This window comes from Leopardus geoffroyi, chromosome B2, assembly GCF_018350155.1.
Source record: "Leopardus geoffroyi isolate Oge1 chromosome B2, O.geoffroyi_Oge1_pat1.0, whole genome shotgun sequence".
Lineage (NCBI taxonomy): Eukaryota > Metazoa > Chordata > Mammalia > Carnivora > Felidae > Leopardus > Leopardus geoffroyi.
In genome coordinates, this window is record NC_059332.1 from 113,197,291 (window position 1) to 113,207,254 (window position 9,964).

The 9,964-nt window shown below is 43.1% G+C and overlaps 1 long non-coding RNA gene across 2 annotated transcripts in view; it reads right to left on the reverse strand.

The window, feature by feature from the left end:
- LOC123608976 overlaps positions 1 to 9,353 on the reverse strand; it is a 28,413-nt gene extending 19,060 nt beyond the window's left edge. The window contains exons 1-2 of one of the 2 annotated variants that reach the window (XR_006717552.1): positions 9,234 to 9,353; positions 8,740 to 9,080 (exon numbers count right to left, since the gene is read on the reverse strand). This is a non-coding gene — a long non-coding RNA (uncharacterized LOC123608976). Of the gene's footprint in view, positions 1 to 8,739; positions 9,081 to 9,233 lie in introns of those variants that run through there. The other variant, XR_006717553.1, reaches the window with a different exon arrangement.
- Between the last annotated feature and the right edge of the window lie 611 nt (positions 9,354 to 9,964).

Here is a 9,964-nt window from a genome sequence, read left to right on the forward strand (position 1 = left end):
AAAAAGAGCAAGTAGAATCTGCAAGTGGCCAAGAGGTGTCATCAGGGAGGAGCCAGCATCAGAAGCCCCAGAACAGGAAGATTCTACCTGCGAGCAAGAGTACAGGCAAGGATTCAATTAACTTCATGCCCCATGCCTTTCCTGGGCACCTACTAAGCTTGGGCACTGTGCAGAGGTCACGGATCACAGCACTGTGCAAGCAACAAGGGATGATAAGGGAGCACACAGGATCTGTTATAAGGATGCCTACCAGGCATTATGGGAATGGAGATGCAGGAGCAACTGAGGCAGGGATCCATCCCAGAGCAACCAGTTCTTTAACCAGGAAGGACAAAGCAAGGGTGCAGCATCAGTTAGAGAGGCCAGGACTTCCATCTTTTGGCAGAAGAGAGCTAGTGAGCGGGCTGTTCCAGAGAGTAGTCCCCATCCCAAGGCAGGAGCTATGCTCACAGCTGTGAATATTCCCCCACTGTGTTGTGTGGGAGGGCAGAGGGAGGGCGGGGACAGAGGGATGAGGCAGCTTGCTCCTGACTCCCACAGGGACAGGGTGAGCCCTTCACCAAGACTCTAAAGCCCAGAGGTCAGTATTTTCTTAGGTTTCTTTCTTGGCCCCTCTACTGCCTCAGACTTCAGGAGCCCCTGTAGACTTGGTCACCAAGGTGCCACAGGCGCCAAGGTCCCTGGCTCCACTGCTCTGGCAGAGGCCCTGCACTGACCACATTCTCCCCGGGGCCCAGTGGCTGCTTTCTCCGGTTTTACCTTTGTTTTGCTAGTCTGTTCCTCCCTGGGCTTGTTTGTGTAAGAAAACCTCTCTCCCTGTTTCCTGTGTCTCTGTCATTTCCTCCCATTGCCATTCTGCACCATGGCACTGAGGCCCGTTGTTTTTCTTTCTAACCACATTCTAGTCCCTGGGAATGGACAGTAGGTATGGGACAATGTGGAGGAAGGCAGGTCTCTGCCTGGGCTGTTTCAGAAGCACTCTCAAGCACCACAATATCACAGTAAATTGGCAAGAGTGGTGTTCGATTGTCAGCGAGGGAAGGAAGAAACTCAATATCAGGAGACAGCTTCTTGCCAATTGATCCTTAGACACTGTCCAAATGGAGGCAAAGGCAAGTTCCCAGGGGTGAAGACCAGAGATGTCTGATAGCGCTGATAACCATCTTTGGGAAAGGAAGCTATGACTGTCCCATTTGCTTTAGGGTTTTCTGACATGTTCTTACTGCTTTCAAATTAACTGGAAAATCAACTGAGCCTTATTTAAAAGGGGAGCTAAGCAGAGGTCTGAAACCAGGAGCAGGACACATGGATGCCCAGTGAAATGCACTTAGGGATGGATTTCTTTGTGGTTCTATTCAGTGCTCTGACCTGTTATCCCTTTTGATCAGCCCACTATTCAGGCAGCCTGCATTGTAGTGTAAGGTAAACGACTTGGTGTTTTCTTGGCAGAGCTTGAATCAAACAGGTTCTCACAGGAGCTCAGATCCTGAGTTGTTTTCCTGAGCCCAGGGAGAGACAACTGTAAAAGTAGCTGGCCTGGGGAAAGAGGAATGTGATGCTTTTTATTTACCATTGAAATGTTCAATGCCTGTGTATGTGTTGATTTCCAAATACAAATGGGAGGAACACCGAGGTCCATATCCCATTAATGACTAAGTGTCACGTTGGCTTAGTTTGGGAACACTGCCTTAGTTTTGAAAACCAAAGCTTTTTTTTTTTTTTTTTTTTTTTTTTTTAGTGAAATTTCAACAAAGTGAACTGAGCAAGATTTGATATAGGATTTCAGCTTGGTTTTCCTAAGAGAAGTATTGAAAAGCACATTTATTTTGTTGACTATCACCTAGCAGAAGTTTGTGGTTCTATTTTGGTAGTATTTGTTTCATAAAACTTTCATGGTTTTTGCCAGCTTCTTTTATTACACTGTTCCCATCAGTTATGACACTGAGACTCCCTCATCAAAGAGGGTTTGTTTATTTCAAGTTTTAAAGGACAACATGGTTGCCAGAAACATGTTAAACCTCCAGGTTTCTGTTCAAACAGTAGACAGTTATAAAGCAGAGAGGTATCAAATTCCCTTATTTCAAATAAAGTTTGTTGTTTTTCATTAAAGGATTTAAGCATGCACTATGCCACGCATGTGCTGCAAAGCTGCTTGGGACACAATTTTAATATCAACCAGTCTTGGGGTGCCTGGGTGGCTCAGTTGCTTGAGCGTTGGACTTTGGCTCACGTCATGATCTCATGGTTCCTGGGTTTGAGCCCTGCATCGAGCTCTGTGTTCATAGCTTAGAGCCAGGCCTGCTTCAGATTCTCTGTCTCCCTGTCTTTCTGCCCCTCTCGCACTCACGCTCTGTCTCTCAAAAATAAATAAACATTTAAAATAAATAAATAAATAATATCGACCAGTCTCTGGGTGCTTAAGTGGCTCAGTAGGTTGAGCGTCCAACTTCAGCTCAGGTCATGATCCCAGGGTCGTGAGATCAAGCCCCATGTCTGGCTCCACACTGAAGGTGGAGCCTGCTTGGGATTCTGTGTCTCCCTCTCTCTCTGCCCCTCCCCCACTCACACTGTCTGTCTTTCTCAAAATAAATAAATAAACTTAAAAATTTTTTTTAAATAAAACAAAATAAACGCTCAAGCATATTGAAATATTTAAGGATGGGATACAATGATTTTTGAGTTGTGCTTCGAAATAAAAGGAAAGATGGTTGGTGGAGTTTATATGAAGCTCGACCAGTGAGGACTTAGAAATGTCTGTGGGTGATGAGTAAAGGAGGGTTCATCACAGCAATCTGTCTCTTTTACATGCTTCAACTAATCTGTTCTTCAACTAAACTAACAATTGGCAAAAAAACAAACAAAAAAAAAGAACAATGGGAGTCAAAAATATTTTTTTTCTAAAGAGAGTTAACTGGTATTATTTCTTCATCTAAATTCTTTAATCAAGTAACAGTTTAGTGTTACTCTCTGTGTTACAGAGAGTTCAGTGTTACACTCTGATGCTGTCTTCTTACAGGGATCAGATGTATTGAAACTGTTGGAAAGCCAGAAATCTAAGCAGGTCCATCATTTTTCAGATGTCCAATGAAAGAAATACAAATTACATGACTGCATGCAAATTACTTGATATTATTAACTCAGAATTCACTTATTCCCTAGAATAAAATTTATAGTGAAAATCTGAGAAAAAACAATACTGGTGAATAAATCTGAGAAATGAGCTTTTTCCATCTCTGGCTCTAGAACAAGCAAATATAGACAAGCTTTGCCAGGAGTGTTGCATCATGGGCTTCAGTGGGTGGAGGTCCATTTATGAAAAGGGAAAGCTTCTTTAGCATGTGAACGAGGAACAGTCATTTTACTTCCATAGACAATTCTTGATCTATGTAAATCTGTATTTTCTGGGACTGCATCTCAGACTCTTGTCAGTGTTCCTTCTCTGTACTGCTGAGAACAAAGTCTTAAGAATCAAGATTTTTCCATTGCGGGTTTGCCAATCGGATATTACAACATTTCCTTCCTAGGATATTTTATTTTTCTTTTATCTATTTTACCCAAATTACATTTAGGTACACATATTCAAAGAATGCACTAAACAATAAATCATTGAGATAATTTTCTCATTTCAAGGTGTCCCATGAAAGATTCTATGGCCAGCAAGTAGACCACAGAGGCAAAAGTGAGTTAGGATCCTGGCCCAGAGGCAGTTAATCAATTATAATATGTGATCCAGATAAGAAGCAGATAACATGGCCCAATATTTTTGTAACTAAACCTGTATGGTATTTAGAGTTTGCCTTCCCAGAGGAGATTCAACAATGGGCCCTCAGCCTTGCATGGGGAAATACCTCACTTTGGTGTACACTGTATTTATATTTTGGGCCATTAGAGACACAAGCTGTCCATTAAACTAGCCGAAATAGAAAAAAAAAAAAAAATCCCTGCCTCTGTGTGGGTTAAATAAAGACCACAAGTTGCAGCAGTTGGCCTCAAAGAATTAAATAGGCCTCTCCCCAGACACTCATTCTGCTTATCTGGAATCTTAATTCCAGTCTGCACCTTTTGATCAGGCAAGCCCCAGACCATGGTCGACTTATCGAATGGGCTGGAATTTGCACTGTGCCCCATGCTCTCCATCTTACTGGCCACTTGTAGGCTGGATTATGGGACTAACACTTCAACACTCACAAGTGGAGGCCTGGGAGTGGCTCCTGGTGTCCATCACAGGCGAGGTGCCACGAGTCAAGTGGGAGGTCAAGCGGAACACGCCGGAAGGCCTCCCACAGCCTCTGTGGCTCTTCCCAGCTCTCCATGTTAACAGAAACATCCTTCCTCACTACAGCAACAAGGTTATTTTTCCTTTTGAATGCAGGCATGAAGCTCAGTTTCCCAGTCTTCCTTCTCTGCACATCCTTTCCTTTTCAGGGTGGTCTTATGATGCTGTCTCACTGACTTCCCATCTCACCCCAGGAGGCAGCCCCCACCTGTGCCACAAGCTGGTGAAGGTCTTGCAATCTTCCCGCCTGCCTGGATTTTCTGTTATCAGCCTCTAGCCTGCCGGCTCCCAGGGTCCACTTTCAGGGACAGCAATAGCTCCAGGCCTTCAACCCATTTCCATGTTAAGCTGGACAGTTACTAAGATTAATTCCTACTCTGCTCACAATCTGATTTTCCCATCATTTGTGCCTCAAACCCTAATTCAGAGTCACCCTTAGCTAAAAATTATAACACCAAGGATACGTAAACCTTTGGTGACCCCTGTCCCTGACCGGGCCCCTCCATTCCCCATACCCTCACAGGAACTCAGAGAGTAGGAGAGGCCTCTCACTGTGACCCCTCACCTTGTCCTCCCATTCTTGGGTAGTTTCTTCTCTGAAACCTTTTTTTCACCTTTCAGACCATCAAAATCTACTCTCTTTGCATCAAATTTCTTTCTGTCCCATCCCAGTCACTTGTCCCATGAAAAACAAGTTTCAAATACTAATTAACACAAAGATGTTAACAGATAAACAGGGCTACATGTGTGATCGAGTGATGTAAACATAAGAAATGTTTTTATACCAGAATTCTCAAGTACCCTGGGAGACGACTGGCCCAAGAAAAAATTATTTAGTGATGAATTGTCCTTTCCTGTCACTTATTTCCATATAATACAGCCAGCCCTTGCTCTGTAGGGCTGATTCTGATTTGTTTCCCATCAGCTTTCCCCAAAATTGTACATTGTTCACCCTCATTTCAGATGGAACGCATCATTCCAGATCCAGATAGCTGTCAGTGCTGCTTCTGTCCACTCGGGGTGACAGTATGATGTAATGGAAAGAGCCCCAACTTTAGAATCAGGCAGACTTGAATTCCATGCTCAACTCAACCACCTGCTAGCCTGGTGACATTGGCAAGTTATTAAATTCTTTGAGCCCTCAGCTTCCTCATCTGTAAAATGGGAATATATCACTTACTTCCAAGTTGCTGAATAAGGTAAATGAGACAACACACATAGTTGTTTGGTAGTTTGCTTTTAAAGCTAGGTATAACAGTAGTTACTTGAATCACAGCTTTGGACATAAAAGTCATCTGCCTGCAGTAAATATGGGTTAACTTGCTGGTCACTTCTCATTTTCCATTAATAATTGCTTCATTCAACACTGCAGAACTAGCAAAGAGCAGCCTACTTCTTGACTTTAGGTGCTAGAAAACTTAGATACTTAAACCATTTGACAGCCATTTTTTTAGCTTATTCTGGGCTACCTCGTGTGTATCATGAGAAACTTAAAAATAAATGGAAAAGATGGAGAATGTAAAAAAAAAAATGTCTTAATATCACCCTTCCTGCTGAAGGCAAAAATTGCCTCCACACTAAAATTTTAATTTAATGGGTAGTATAATTTTTAAATAGCATAAACATTGAACTTTCCAACCAGCCCCTTAAAAATATTCATTATGAAGTGATAAGGCTCACTGTAAAAGAAGTCTTCCCAAGTAACAAACCTAAACTTTCCCTGCTTTCTGACAATTCCAGAGGATCCTAAAATATCCATGAGTGTGTGATCTGGTGAAATGTCCTATTTATATGTAAAAGTAGTTATCTAAGCACACCTTGGGAAAAGATAAAAACTTATTGATTCTTTAAGCATATCAGGAAGGGAAATCTATTTGACTAAAACCTTGACCTATTCTTATACTGGTGATTGCTCTCTCCTCAAAGATCCAGTCTCTCACAATTTAATTTAACAAATTCTTCAGTTAGTCACTTCGTGCTTTTCATGTAAAAGTCAAAACTTGTCCGCTTCCTGGGCTGGAAACCCAGATGCCAATACTTTCTTTATTTCACACTGAGTCACTGTTGTAAATCTGAGACAAGTTGGTCAACGTGGTTAGAAAGCTTAGGGGCGCCTGGGTGGCGCAGTCGGTTAAGCGTCCGACTTCAGCCAGGTCACGATCTCACGGTCCGAGAGTTCGAGCGCCGCGTCGGGCTCTGGGCTGATGGCTCAGAGCCTGGAGCCTATTTCCGATTCTGTGTCTCCCTCTCTCTCTGCCCCTCCCCCGTTCATGCTCTGTCTCTCTCTGTCCCAAAAAATAAATAAACGTTGAAAAAAAAATTAAAAAAAAAAAAAAAAGAAAGCTTAAAATAACAAGAAAAAAGGTAGATATTATTTTTTACTCCCAGTCCAGAATTGAGGCTTCAAAGTCTCCCGGAGATTCTGGATGTGCCCAAGATTGCCTGGTCATTGGTGGCAGACCTGAAACTCAAGCCCAGGTGGATCTGATACCACATTGGTATACTGAGGTCGGAAGCATGGACTGGCCTTGTGGGAGCCAGTCACCTTTTGTCATTCACTTCACCTGACGCCTGGCCAGCTGTCCTTCCAGAGTGTGCTGTTGTCACAAATGGTGCCAGCTGGAAAAGTGAGAGGGAGAGCAATACACATAGCCCTGCTAGAATCAGTGCCAGAGGGTGCACACTCTGGGAATGAGGCAGCAGGGCTGACTTCTGTTTCTCTGTTCTTTCGGAACCCTGGCTCTCTTCACTGTGCTTCAGTTGCGAAAACTAACCTGCAAATTCTTCCCTCCCATGTGCCTTACTAGGCTCCTCTCCAGGATTTATTCACCTTTGGCAAATGTTCCTACTTCTTTCCCCTTGCCCAAGACATCCCAGCCATTCTTCCTTTCAAAGATTTTCATGATCCATTCCCTCATTTCTACTCCTGCTGCCTCCAACCTGGTGCTGTGTTTTATAGTTTCATATCCAAGTTCTTGCAACAAGTTCTGAACCGCTTCCCTAGTTCCCAGAACTCCACTCTTATCCACCATCCCAACACAGAAAGATTGAATCACAAACACACCTCCCAGGGTATTTCCTATGGTGGATCCAGATTTATCAGCCTAAACTCCTGCTGGTGTGGTGAAAAGAGCAAAGTGCATGGGGTCAAAAGACCTGGTTCTAGTGCTGGCTCTATGGCTGACTCTAGTTCTTTGACTTTGGTTGAGTTATAGAAAAGGTTGAATTGAAAGTCTGAACTAGATTAAGCTGTAATTTGAGTGAAGGTGGAGTCCCAGGTTCACACCCAGGTGACCCAATCTGCTACTCATTTTCCCTTAGCCCTATGATCTAAATCTATTCTATGACCTGCCTGTGTCCTGGAATGCTGACCCCTATGGAGAATCACTAGACTCTCCTCCAGCTGTCTTCCTCTCCACCAATGGGAGGGAGGCAGAGATGAGCGCAAGAGAGGAGAGAGAAACTGGGGTATTTGTTCCCTACTGTCTCCTTCCTACTGGGCAGACTCTCCTACAAAATCCCAGCAGTCACTGGACTCCAGTAACGTGATCTTCCCTTGTCGTTTCAGTCCTAATGGTGCTAATTCTTTGAGAGATGCAGTTCTCAAAGTATCGTCCCCAGAGCAGCAACATTAGTATCACCTGGGAACTTGTTAGAACATTTGCAGGCCCTGCCTCAGATTTACTGAATGAGAAATTTAGAGGGTGGGGTCCAGTCATTTCTATTTTTAACAAGATCTTGGATAATTATGACACTCAATAAAGTTTGAGGGTCACTGCCAGAGAGGAGATTGCTAGAACTGACCCTAAGTCTCTGGTTCAGTAGGTTAGGTGGTAGGGTCCAACACTGTGCATTTCTAACACAGATGAGGCCTTAGATGCTCATCACAAAAGTACAAATTGAAAACCACAGCTCTCTGGGGCACCTGGGTGGCTCAGTTGGATAAGCATCCAACTTTGGCTCACAGTTCATGAGTTCAAGCCCCCCATCAGGTTCTGTGCTGACAGCTCAGAGACTGGAGCCTGGAACCTGCTTCGAATTCTGTTTCTCCCTCTCTCTTTGTTCCTCCCCACTCATATTCTGTCTCTCTCTCTCAAAAATAAATTAACATTAAAAAAAATTAACACACACAAAAAAGGAAAGAAAACCACAGATCTAGATCAAAAGCCAAGTGTCTCTTTCTCTTGCTAAGAAAAAGGAAGCTTTCCCTCACTTATAGATCTTCCAGTGAGTTCACCCACAGCATATTGTTTGAGGTAATGTCAATTCTCCTCAAAACCTACTCAAATCCCCCCAACACCCAGCACCTCCCCCCCACACACACATGTGCACACACATGCACACACACACTCCCAACAGACTCACTAGGAGAGTTAAATGCCAGTGTGGTTTAGAAGAATTTCAAGATTTGCTCCTGAAGGAAACCCAACTCATTCTAACTAAAGGAGTTATAAAATCTTGCAAATTTTTACAAGGAGTGTATTAATTTGTTAGGGCTTTCATAACAATTACCACGGACTGAATGGCTTAAACAAAACAAACTTATTTTCTCACAGTTCTAGAGGTGAGAAGTCCAAGATCGAGGTCTTAGCAGGGATAATTACATTCTGATGTGTTGGCTTCTAGATGGCCATCTTCTCTCTGTGTCTTTATATAGTCTCTCCTCTGTGCATGTCTGTGTCTTAATCTTCTCTTATTATAAGAATTTCAGTCATATTGGTTTCGGACCCACTCATAAGACTTCATTTTATCTCAGTTATCTCTGTAAATGCCTTATCTCCAAATACAATCGCATTCTGGGGCACTGAGGGTTAGAAATTCAACATATGAATTTTGGATTGACATGATTCAATCCATAACAAGCAGAATCTTGGGAAACATGGGTAGAAATAGATTGGACCAAGGAAGACAAAATATAGTTGGATAGGATTGAATGTATTGATATGAGTGCACTCACCTGAGCCTAACATAGTAGTTCTCAACCTTGACAGCACATTTGGCAGGCACAACCTTCAAAAAATACTGGTGATGTTGGAGTCCAACCCCAAAGATTCTAATTTAATTTTTCTGGGGTATAGCCTGGGCATCAGAAAAAAAAATTTTTTAAGTTTATTTATTTTGAGAAAGAGAGTGTGTGAGAGTCAGGGAGGGGCATAGAGAGAGAGGGTGAGAGAGAATCCCAAGCAGTCTCAGTGCCACCAGTGCAGAGCTCTATATGGAGCTTGAACTCAAGAACTGTGAGATCATGACCTGAGCTGAGATCAAGAGTCAGATGCTTAACCAACTGAGCACACAGGTGCCTCAAGGGCATCGGAAAGTTTTTAGTTGCCCCAGATAGGTACCAAGGTTGGGAACCCCTGTAAAGCAGTTTCCTTACCCAGTTAATTGGACCAGTTAATTGGAGGCTGAAATATCACAGTTGTTCTTAGAAGAATAAGGGGTCCATACACATCAAAAGGTGGAAGTGTTGAAGTGAATTTATTATGTGTAAACCACCCAAGTACCCTCACCCCTGTCATGCCCCACTCCCACTTTAGAAGACCCATATGATGCTCCCTTTATTAAGAAATGCCTTAGGGAAAGAAAGCTCTACCTTAGAAAGCTCTACAAAGATGCAGAATGTCTCTATGCTAGAGATAGAGGGAGGTGGGATGTTATTGAACAGTTGGGTCCTGATTTCAATGGCAG